This window comes from Mirounga angustirostris, unplaced genomic scaffold (assembly GCF_029215605.1).
Source record: "Mirounga angustirostris isolate CCGP_5_RB_7025 unplaced genomic scaffold, mMirAng1.0.hap1 SCAF_8, whole genome shotgun sequence".
Classification (NCBI taxonomy): domain Eukaryota; kingdom Metazoa; phylum Chordata; class Mammalia; order Carnivora; family Phocidae; genus Mirounga; species Mirounga angustirostris.
Genome location: NW_026991716.1, coordinates 129006553 through 129018696, shown reverse-complemented (window position 1 = coordinate 129018696; position 12144 = coordinate 129006553). Strand labels below are relative to the sequence as shown.

The window sequence follows — 12144 nt, the reverse complement described above, 5'->3', positions numbered from 1 at the left end:
GAACCTTGAAACGAACAAAAAGAACTCAAATATGTTCCTCACCTGTTATTGCCCTGGTATGTTATTATGCTGGTAAACGACAGGCATTACACTATGCACTCAGGTACTCAAGCCAGGGCATCTGTGACCATTACCTTGTTTTACTTCACACTCAGTATTCTCTTCTCAAATTCATTACCTACTCCTCTCTTTAATCATTGCCTTAATTCATTAATCCAGTTCCTTATCCAAATACGTAGTTATAAGGCCTGCCCCTCCCTTCCAAGCCTGGCTCTTTTCTAAATATTCTGTACACTACGGCCAGAAAGATCTTTTTAGAATGTTAATTTAAGCACTTGCCTTCCATCATTTTTAGACTAAGGCAAATCTACCTTACAGAGCACACAGTTATTTTCATGCTCTGTCTTCTAATTTTCCACCTCATTTCCAAATAACACCTCACTAGTGCCTATGCATGGTGAAACTACTCAGTTACTAAAGGTGTGGGGACTTTCCTCCCTCCATCCTTCACACATGTTGTTTTCTCTGACAGAAATGGCCTCTCTTCTCCCAGCTCGTATTCCTTGTCTGACATACGCTCAGATTAAGCATCACCTTTCCTATGAAGATTTCATTGTCGTATCCCTTTATCCGTCACTGAGTCAAACACTCCTCCCATAGATTCCTTAAGGGTTTTATGTTTAACACTACCACTGCATTTGTTACAGAACAGCCTATCAGCTTGTATACATGTCTATTGAAGGCAAGACCTCTATATCTTATTCATCTTTCCATCTCTGTCACCTAGCAAAGTACCTAGCACATAGCAGAAACTCAAAACTATTGGATAAGTGAATTAGGTTGACTAATAAACAATGAAGAGATGAGACACAGTGGGAGAATGAGTCAGGCAAGATTCCCTGGGTTAGCCAACTATTCTGCACAGGTGTGTCATAGAAGGCATTTGAAACAAATTCTGTGGAGTGTCTGTCTGTCTTTGATCACGTGACAGCCTATAAAAGTTGGAAGTACTAATCGTGTAGCTTGGTTTGGCTAAGATCACCAGTTCAATTTTCCCATGAACCAGCTACCTTCCTCAAAAGAGTACTTCTTGTTCCACTTGCAGACCTATAGGAATTGCTCTGAACAGCAATCCTGTAAATTCATGCCATTGTTCATGAGGGGAAAATCTCCTGAAGAGAATGAGGATGTCTCACTCAGGCTGACCAATTACTTCACCTACAAAAACCCTGAAAAAGAAAAAAACAAAAAAACCAAAAACCCAAAAACCAAACCTCAAAGAAAGAAAGGAAGAAGGAAGGAAAAGGCAAGCTGGCCAGCTTAACCATACATGTGAATACATTTTCCTATGTAAAAAAGCAGAATTGTCCATGTGCAAATGGAAGTTTATTTTTCCATTTCCTTAGAAAATCATCATAAAGTGGCAAACAGTACTTAGTTAAGTACCATTTAGGTAAATGCTAGTTATAAGGTAAACAGCAAGTTGCTCTTAGTATCTGTATTTCCACCAACTTTTGTTTGACAATGATATCTTAGGTTATCTCCTTAAGTACTTTTTCTCTTCAATTCTAGCAACTACTTAACTGTGATGCCTACATACATCTGCTTCAGTTCATGTTTATCAGGTCACTAATTGCAACTATACAATCTGCTCAATGGATTAAAATGGAACATACACTGTGTTCTGAATTCCTTTCAAAAAACAAGTGGTTTTTTTGCCTATATTACTGTCTTCTCTAGAACTATTTTCTAGGGATGACTTAGCACCAGTAAAAACCTATGATCAGGAAATGCTAGTATGAGAGACAGAACCGTCCATAGAAAGTCGAGAATATATATGGAAGCAAGTGTCTTATCTTTATACCATAGATTTGAATGTAATTTTTAAAGGTAGACTTCTTCAATTTAAATTCTTATGGAATTATTGATCTGCTACATGTAAGATGAACTCTGTTGCAAAGGGCAAAAAAGCAAAATTAATTTGCTGACCTAATTATTACTGGCATTAGGTGACCCACCTGAAAGGTTCTGAAAATGTTAAATTTTTAAAATAATGGTATTTGAGCAAAACAAAAATGGTCTTTGAGGAAAACAAAAAGTATATAAATAATCCTACACACTACATATTGACTTTGCTAAAAGAAAAACTATTTAGCTATAAAAACAATACTGAAAAGACCTATACTTCATAATCCTCTCTGCAATAATGTTATTTATCTAATGATTAATGGTTAGGTTTCCATTATTCTTTGTGCTTCTGGCTTTATTATACAGACTGCACAAAAACTACATGTGTGTAAGAGTAAAGTGTATTTATTACCTCTAGGGTTAGAGATTTCATATACACACTACAAAATGTTCTAAACATACTTTTTATTCATTCATTCATTCATTCATTCATACTGTTTAACTGTAACCACAGCAGCTGGATTTACATTTTAGTAATAAGTTATTTGTATTACTTATAATACCAGGAAAAGTTCTGAAGTTTACTGGGTGATTGATAAACAAATGGTATTTATTAGTATGTTAAAATATTATTTATGCAGATAGCACTTAATACTAATTAGGAGAGCAAAATATTCTACAACATTCACATTAATTCACTCAATAGATTAAGATAAAAAACTTTTAGGAAAAATCAGCAAAAAGTCACAGTTAATCCAGTAATAAACATCAGGAAAATTAGCACTATATTCCTTTTGAATGTGAAATACAGACACAGAAAAGTATTATCAAAGTAACTAAAAAAAATATTAACTAGGAACTTAAAACAGAAAAGGTACAAAGATCATTTTACGTAAAGTAGCATCAGTTTTATGGTATTATATTTAACCTCATATTTAAGGTGTTTTCAAATATGATCCATGCCAATTTTCTAATTAGAAAGAACTTAATTATGAGCACGGACTATTTTCAAATAGAAAATGTAGGCTTCTTCAGAGGAAAGGGTAAGGAAAATACAAAGAAATCACATGCCTACTTTGTGATTAAAAATGATGATGCTTTGTTTATTTCATCTTTGGTCTAAAGAGGAATAGTAAATTAAACAGTAGAGAAATTATTTCCTTTTCATTCTATTTGTTGAGGAAAAATAAAGTAAGGTACCCCCAAGGAAAAACCTAACAAAGCAAAATTCCAAATGTAAAATTACTACCAATTATTTAAGCTATATGTCTAATGTAACTAAAACAAGAATTTGCCTTGTTCTATTTGAAAGATTAATACTTCAAAAAATTAAACTTGACTAAAGAGAAGGTGCTCAATATGAAGCTAACATGAAAAAGTTACAGGGAAGAAAAGCTACCTTGAATAGCACAGGATATCATAGGATATATTTTGCATTTTGACTATTTATTGACGCCTACTAGGTTCCATGTTGGTACAGTACTAACATAAGAAATACAGATAATGTAGTTAAAACTACCATTCAAGACATGTATTAGTATACGTTATTTTTCTAAAGAAAAGTCCTAGGCTCAAAGAGTTTGAGTGATTAATCTAAGGCCGCATACTTATAGCCAGCAATACAACCCAGCAGTTGAACTTGGGCTCATCTGACTTTAAAGCCCAGGTCTTTTCTTATTAAGCCTCAGTGAACCTCACCATGGAAATCTTAAGATATTTAGTTAAAGGGGTAGAGATTGACAAATTGACAAGTTAAGAGAGACCAACTCAAAATCAAAAGTAATATTTTCTTCAGTTGCTGACAGAATTAAAACTAAGTAAACTCCCCTCATCTCCTCTTTCTCCAGTTCATATCAGAATTACTGTTTTTGTTGATTTGTCTGACTAAGCCAAACTTGCCTGGTGTGAGAACCATGTTCTCTGCAAGGTCAAGTTGCTGATTTCAAGTTTTTGTTTGTATTGGCAAGTATTTTCTCTCATTGATAGGGAATGGAAAATCATTCACTGAACTGCCATTGGCTCTACACTGATGAAACAGGCAGTATCTCCGGCCTGCCCAGCTGGCAAAATGACAAGAAGCAAACCTGTGACGTGCTCAGTTTTGCTAACACCTAAAAGGTTAACATTAAGATAGGCCAAAAGAAATTTTCCTTAATATAAGTGTTAAGAGTAAAACTTTAAGCTAAAACTCAAAATAATATTTTCTATTAATTCAGATAGAAGTATGGTTAATAAACCAGGGAATAAGTAGAATTTAGTAATCAAAAGGACTCCTTCACACACTTATTTTGGGGAGGGGGCAATAATTTGCTGTCATTCTCCCAGAACCTGTCTTCTGCACCAGCCAAACAGGCAGGTTAAATGGTCCGAATTACCCCCCCAGAAATGTTCAAGACTTTCCTGGTAGCACTAATCTCTGTAATATATCTAGGAATGTGGCATTGCTTTGACTTACTGTTTTGGCAAGATTGGGTGGGGGGACCGGTTGCAGGCATCACACACTTTGATGGATTAATTCTTTTGAATAATTTATTAGTTACAACCAGCATTCATATATTTCCACCAAAATCTTTGTTAAATTCTACATTACTCTTACTTCTCTCCTGTCTCTTTCTCTGCAGGACTTTCCCAACCTCTATTATTTGACTTCTGTGACTTATACTAGGACTGTTTTTGTTTTTCTTAAGTGAAACAACGATGCCACTTTCCTTAACAACACAATTAAAATACTAGAAGTTCTTACAATGCCCTCATCTATGTTCTCCCTGTTTCTGGATAAATCAGACTTTCTTTCTGAAGCCACTCAAACTGACACTTTGTAGGAATATTCCTTTTTAGTGGTAGGTTGTTACAGTTCAAAACAAGCAAACAAAAAACCACAAGAATATCGAAATACTCAATTGTATGTATTTCTAAAACAGTATTGTAACACATCAAATTTGAATATAAAGCAATTTGCTCCTATATATCTTTGAAGAACATTTTTTAAAAAGCCAAGAAATATTTTATATAAATGACTGCATGTCTTAGAACTTGAGGAAATCTTAGGTTTTAAGAAAGCTAAAATTACTATTCATTAGGCAGACGATAACTTGCCACAGAACAGGAAAAAGCTGGCTGATGCTAAGATTTAAACATGAAAAATGGTTACTGTTAAAGTAGGGTGGGGTGGGATGTTTTTTCTGTGAAAACACCAATATTCCCCACATCATAAGAATGTAACAACGTGACTGAGCCATTTAATTCATAAAGCCAGTATAATTCTATAGTTTCATTGAAAGTGCCTTAAAGAGAAAGATAAACTTGTCTTTTAACAGTTAAGGGCATATAATTATGCGTGAATTTTTTCTATTCTTTTTATAAACAGTGCTGTTCACTTTTTCACTTGAATGTCAACAACTTCAAAGGAATAGGTTAATAAATGCCAATCTAGCTGCAAATAACGGATTTCTTCCTTTCAATTTCTATGGTATTTTTCTAATTTCTGGTTAGATTCAAAAAAATGGCATTCAGGAGACCTTGCCTGACACCTCAGTCTCTGCCTAAACTAGAGATTCAAAGACTTAAGCCCAGTAGTCACTTTTCAAACTCAGAAGTGGCTTACCACCAAAATGAGTTGTGATACACAGAAAAACTAAGAACCATTCAACAATTAACACACAATATTTTTTGAGCTCTTAAGCAGAGACCAACCACTGAAGATATGGTGAAGTCAAGACTGAATGAAAATAAGCCATGGTCTGTCCCTGAGAAGCTCAGTTTGTAATCTTCCAGAATAAAAATGAAAAACAAATACTTCAATTTGATTGGCTACTCTCCCCTCAAAAAAACTCATCAACAATTTGCACTTTTATCTTTGTAAAAGTTTTCCTTAATACTTTGTGAATTCTTTGGATTATCCCCTTCACACAAGAGAGTAATAAATAATGAAAAGAGCATTTATCAAATGCTTACAATATGCCAGGCTGTACTAAATGTTTCACAACCATTTGCATAAATTGGAATCTTAATACACTATTGTGTGTATTTGTCAAGATGCTGAGATCCAGCTCAACCTTAATAAGCTATGTCACAATGTTGTCACCAGAAAAACACTGTAGATTTACACCTGATATCACATTGACTAGGCAAGTGTACCAATTTCCCAGACAGTACTAGTGACTCTAAGTTACAGGTGCATTTTAATTAACCTTATGCTATCAGACAAGAATGTTGCAGTTTAAGTGAAATATATATTAAACAATGACCCACAGTGTTAGGAGAGCTTCTTGGAAGGGTCACCAACTTTAACTATGTTTGTTTGACAGAACTTTCTGAGAAGCAGTAAACAAAAATGTTACAACTTACCCAAACCCTTCTATATAGCAGATAATTGATACAAAATGTATAATTTGTAATCACATCAACCTTATTGATATTACACTCCTTTTAGAGAGAAGAAAACAAGTTCAGAGAGGCTACAAAATTGTAATCCTCTGCAAATCACAAAGCTAGTCAGTGGCAAAACCAGGATAGTGGACTCGATTTTCTATTGAGGGACAAAGCAGTTTTCTGAAGTACTAACAATAGGAAACTGCTATCATTGGAAACTATAACTCTAAAGTACAAACACAGTTGTGTTCCCAAGTTATAAAGTATATTCTTAAAGAAAACACTTATGTAAGTTTTTGTTTTTGAAATCAAGGATAGTATCAGTCAGTTCTGAAAACAGCAAATAAACAATGTCCATGCTCCAACCCACTTTTCTGTTTTTCTCCACAGTACTTTTTCATCCCAGACATACTACATTTTACTCATTTGTTTTTCACTACTAAATGTAAACTAAACAAAGGACAGAAATTTTGTCTATGTCAGTCACTGCTGCCATCTCCAACATCGCAAAGGTCCCTGGCACATAGTAAGTGCTCAATAAATATTTGTGAAGTGAATGAAAGCTTGGCACCCAGTAGGCATCTGGTACATATTAGTGTCTTTTTCTTTCCTTTACTATGAAAGAAACACTAAAAAGATATTAAGTTCTTGAAGGTCAAAAAAAATTCATCGCTCCCTTGATAACCAAATTTTGAACTGAAACAGGTGATTAGAAATACAATAGATTAAAATTTTACATTAAAAATATTAAGCAAATAGAAAAGACACTCAGCAATTTATCAAGCATCAAGAGATAAGGGGGGGGTCTACATAAACTGTATTTTGAAAAAATGCACTTTAAAGTGTCTAGACTTTAATCTATTTTCATAGGTATGTTTTGTTGATATTAACATCTATGATTTTAGTTTGTGGCAATTCTGACTTGGATCTCCTGAAATATCAACTTGTCAGCTGACACTTTTTACTGTGCTTTTAACAGTAGCTCATTCCTTTTTTGAGGATTAAGAAATTAGAAACTAAGCATATTCTGTAAAGTGACTCAGTAAAAATCAGAGTGAAAAGTGTAAATGAAATGCTTAAATTTAATGCTAGAAGGTCAGTAGTATTATTTGATATTAAACACTGTGTTTTGAGGAATGGAATATTTAGAAAACAAAGAAAAAGAAAGCCATTCTTAATCTATGACTCCATCAAGATCACAGTCAGGTTTAGTGGTCAACAAAAGAGAATGCTGAAAGTACAATACTAGCTACCCTAAGAGTACTTTCTCAGGTTTTTTAGCTTTCTGATTAAGCAAGTGTCCTTGATTTTAAAGGACCAGAATCATAAGAAATGAAATATTAAACTACTGTAAAGTGTTTTCAAAATATGAGCCAGAGGTAAATAATATGAACATACATACATTTAAATTTCACATAATTTCCTTACCACTTTGATACAGGTTTATTTCATTTTTTAATAAAGATTTTATTTATTTGTTTGTCAGAGAAAGAGAGAGAGCACAAGCAGGGGGAGCAGCAGGCAGAGGGAGAAGCGGGCTCCCTGCGGCATTCAACCCCAGGACCCTGGGGGATCATGACCTGAGCCACAGGCAGGCGCTTAACCAACTGAGCCACCAGGCATCCCTTGATACAGAAGGCTTCAAATAAGATGACATACATATGGTCAGAGTCTTTCAAAAGATTCAGAGCAAATCTCCTTAGTACAGTTCAGCATGATCATTTTCCTATGCTTGGCAGCCACCACTACCAACATCTACATATTTCTAGCTCCCTAAAACTGTTCATCTAATAATCCCTTATCTTCTCATTACTATTTTGCCCCAATCTTCACATTTGCCTCTGTAATTACCTTAAAATCCTCCTATTACAGATAGTCCCAATCTCAGATGGATCAAATAAAGATGACATAAGTGAAACAAAGGAAAAGTGCTACCACTGTTCTCTGGGTCATGGGAGGCTGGCCAGGTAGAGATATAATAGAATTGAAGCCTTTCTGAATTACAGTTTAATTTACAAACTTTACATACTGGAAAGATTATCAGATACTTCTTTCTAAACGATCTATAAAAGACAAAAATTCCCGCTTAAAGTTATGTTGATGATTGTTAAAAAAATAAACTTTTAGTCTTAATCAGTTTATGTATCTTAAAAAATGTTTAGAAAATTCAGACATCCCTCAAGGAATTTTTGGCATGAAATGCTTAGTTTCATGTAAATGATCTACATTATACCTATTTTTCAAAATGCAGTGTGTTCACAGATATATGTGTACATTTCATCCTGAACAGTATTTTGAGAAAAGAATTTTCCTTACAGAGAAAATGACAAATAGAATAAACTTTCATTTGTATCATGTTAAGACAATTACCCATGTTACTAATACTAACGAAGGAATACTCATTAACATAATTGGGGATCTGGTTAGTGTCTACCTAACTCTGCAGAGTTTAAAAGCCTCATTTCATTAGATGTAATAATTGTATGCAAGTCTTAAAACAATCCTTAGTTGAAGGCAAATCCTTCTTTCCACTACAGAGAGGACCAAATATAGATGTTATTTCAATCAAACAGGACTGATTTAAGTCAAAATGTATTTTTCAGGAAACTGGTTATCAGATGAGACTCCCATCATTTACTTTTTTTTTTTTTTTTAAAGATTTTATTTATTTGACAGAGAACACAAGCAGGCAGAGTGGCAGGCAGAGGGAGAGGGAGAAACAGACTCTCCACTGAGCAGAGAGCCTGATGCGGGACTTGATCCCAAGACCCTGGGATCATGACCTGAGCCAAGGCAGCCACTTAACCGACTGAGCTACCCAGGTGCCCCTTACCCACTTCGAAATGAGTTACAAAAGCACAAGCTCTACTACTTGACAGTTCACTAAAGAGGGGTGAATAACTGCAGTTCATCAGTGTCCTCTGAGAATATTTTTAAACTCAGAAAGTTATTCCATGTACCCAAGAGAAGAAATGAAATAATGGTGTATATTCAGTGAATGACTTACTCATCTAATGAACACATTCAACTTTCAGTTGATTCTTTAAAGATTTAAATCATAAGACCCTATATTAGAAACTGATTAGATTAAAAAAAAAAAAAAAAAAACCCCAACAGAAGTTCTGAATCACTGGAATTTTTGTTCTATTTCCTGTTAACATACTGATGGTACCATCACTCAATATATTTGTTCCATACACGTTTTTAAATGCTTCAGGATCCCTTTTAAACTAACTTGGCCCTAATTTAATTTGTAGCTCATTTATCTGACAATTCCTTCCATTGTTTCTAATATAAGTGCTCAGCCAAAACGTACAAGATGAAAAGCATGTCTTCCTTTATTAGAAAATGCAATGCTTTCAAACTAAAGTTTCAAACTGCAGGGTTTATTAAAACCAGTCACTCACTGTCACAAAAAAAGGGTGCCAATACTCTGCTACTGTACGAAGAAAAGTGTGGCAACCAGTTAATACTGTAAAAACTGAAAGCAAAAATTCTATTCCATGCCCACCAAAATTCCCAGCCAAATCTGATATTGCATAATGAGCAACATTCTCTTCTGAGTGAGCTAAAGCACAGACCAGTTCCTTTTATAAAAAGTGAATCAACCTGACCCTAAAATTTGACACTTTACAAACTTACCTAAAACGGACAAAATGGATGCAAAATTATACTACCTCACTGTTGCCTCGAATAGGAGGACCTTAGCGTTCAAGAACTTTCCAGTGAATAAAAAGCTCTTAAAAACAGCCTCGCACTGGGGACCTGAATTTCATGAACTACTCAGAAACCCCTGTGAAGCTGCAAATTCCCTCCGCTCTCCTGGAAACCCCTCTTATCAGAAACATTTGAAGAATTTCTCCACAACAATTAAGCGGACTTGAAGAATGGAAACCTAACATCTCAAATATACTATATATGGAATGAAACGTGGCCAAACACATAAATACAAACTCACACGGTCTCTGAGACTTTGGTATACAACTCTGCCCGGGCAATCCGACAGCATCAGCAACAGAAAGATACACCTGTCACCTGTTCAGCAATATCCAGACCCTTTCAGCCTCCCTGCTACAACCCCAATCTTAGGGTTGGAGGTCGTATGGACAGAACACTAGAATTATCCAGTGAAATCGAGGGGGCCACATAATCACAGCGGGGCTTGCTCCCCATTTCAAGAAGGCTGCAGAAAACCAACACTGCAAAGGGAGCGAAGTTCTCCCCTCGTCCCCGCACAACTCTTTCAGTCTCTCCCCCCAACACCCTCGCTAAGTCATCTTTATCTGGACCACGGCTCCCCAAAAAGGAGTTTTCCTTTCCCCCACCCCCATCTCTCACATGCCTGAGGGGCGGGCCGGGGGCACCGGTGCAGGCAGGGGCCCTCCCCACCCCCTGGCACCCTCCCCTACCCGGGGCTCTCCCCAGCTCCCGACTCCAATGAATGCCCCCCTCCCCCTACACACATACTCCCCGGAGCCCAGGCCCGGCCCGAGGCTCCCCACCCCCACCCCGTCGGGAGGACTTGGGGGGCCTCCCACTCTGCCTCGCCACTGGGGGAGGAAGGAGGCGGAGGGAGGGAGAGTGAGAGGAAGAAGCGGACGCCCCGCAAGGGCCCTGCGAGGCAGCAGAGCCCCTTCCAGACGAAGGGGGGGGTGCGGGGAGCTGAGGGGAGAGCCGGGACTGGGGATCCCGCCGAGGCCCGGCAGTGCTGTCCGTTTACCCTTCGCCGCCGCCGCTTCCCCCTCCTCCTCCTCGGCCGCCGCCGCCGCCTCTCCCACTAGGGCAGCCGTCTCCACCGTCGCCGCTGCCGCCTCCACCACCACGGCTGCCGCCAGCGCCGCCGCCGCCTCCGATTCCACCCGGCAGGGGGGACACCTCAGCCCTCCCTCCCTCCCCGCTCAGCCCCTCCGATCGGCCGCCGCCGCCAACTCCCTCCGGCCGCTGCCGCCGCTGCTCGTGGCTGAGGGGGAGGGGAGGAGAGGGGGTCGGGCTGGGTCGCCCCGCCGGCGGCTGCTGCAGATCAAAAACGCTGGCTGGGTGGCGTCGCCGCTCCCCGCTCCTCGGCTCCGGCTCGCTCGGCCTCCCTACCTCCCTCTGCCCCCACCCCCCTCGCGCTCGCCTGCCCTCCCCCCACCCCCCCAGCTCTCGCTCGCTCTCGCCGCGGCTCCGCCAGCCCAGTGCAAATCAAAATACTGTCACACAATATGGCGGCACAGCCGCCGGCAAACACCGCGAGATCTGTGGCCGCTGCTGAGGCGGCGGCTGTGACGAGGCCTCCCCCAGCCGGCCGGCGGTGGCGGCAGCGGCGGCGCGGGGATGCTCTTTCTCCGCCCTGCACCCCTCCCCCGACACTCGCAGACTCCACGCCCGCCTAGGGGAGGCCGGAGGGAGAACGCTGCTCCGCGACGCGAATTGGCGCTGGCCGCCGCCGGGGCAGTGCAAGAGGGGCCGCTGGCGCGAAGAGCTCGGGGAGGGCCCGGGATCCTACGTTTTTAAGTCCCGACCTCCCAGACTTTGGAGGGCTGTGTGTGTGTGTGTGTGTGTGTGTGTGCGTGCGCGCGGAGAAAGTGCAAATTCCCCCACTCCACGGGGGCCGGTAGCAGTTCGCGCTGAAAGGCGAAAGGAGCTCCAGTTCCGCCTGCACGGCCCGTCCGGAAGCGGGCGGCGGGGCCGGCGCCCGCCGGGTGGGGGCCTTGTGCTCGGGGCCGCGGGCGGCCCCGGCGCAACGGTCGCCCCGCGCCTCCCGTGGGCCCGGGCCGCCGGGGCAGCAGGTGGGCCCGCGGCGGAGGCGGCGGCCGGCCGCCGTTGTGCCGGGACACACCCCCTTGGAGCCCGGCGGCGCCGAGGCTGCCGGCTGACGGGGGT

General features: G+C 40.2%; 1 protein-coding gene across 4 annotated transcripts in view; it reads right to left on the bottom strand.

Annotated features, from left to right (window-relative positions):
* Positions 1-11388, bottom strand: part of TAB2 (TGF-beta activated kinase 1 (MAP3K7) binding protein 2) — a 94237-nt gene extending 82849 nt beyond the window's left edge. For all 4 annotated transcript variants that reach the window (XM_064598206.1, XM_064598204.1, XM_064598207.1 and 1 more), the window contains exon 1: positions 11000-11388. The gene's annotated coding sequence lies outside the window, so the exon portion shown is untranslated. The remainder of the gene's footprint in view (positions 1-10999) is intronic.
* Between the last annotated feature and the right edge of the window lie 756 nt (positions 11389-12144).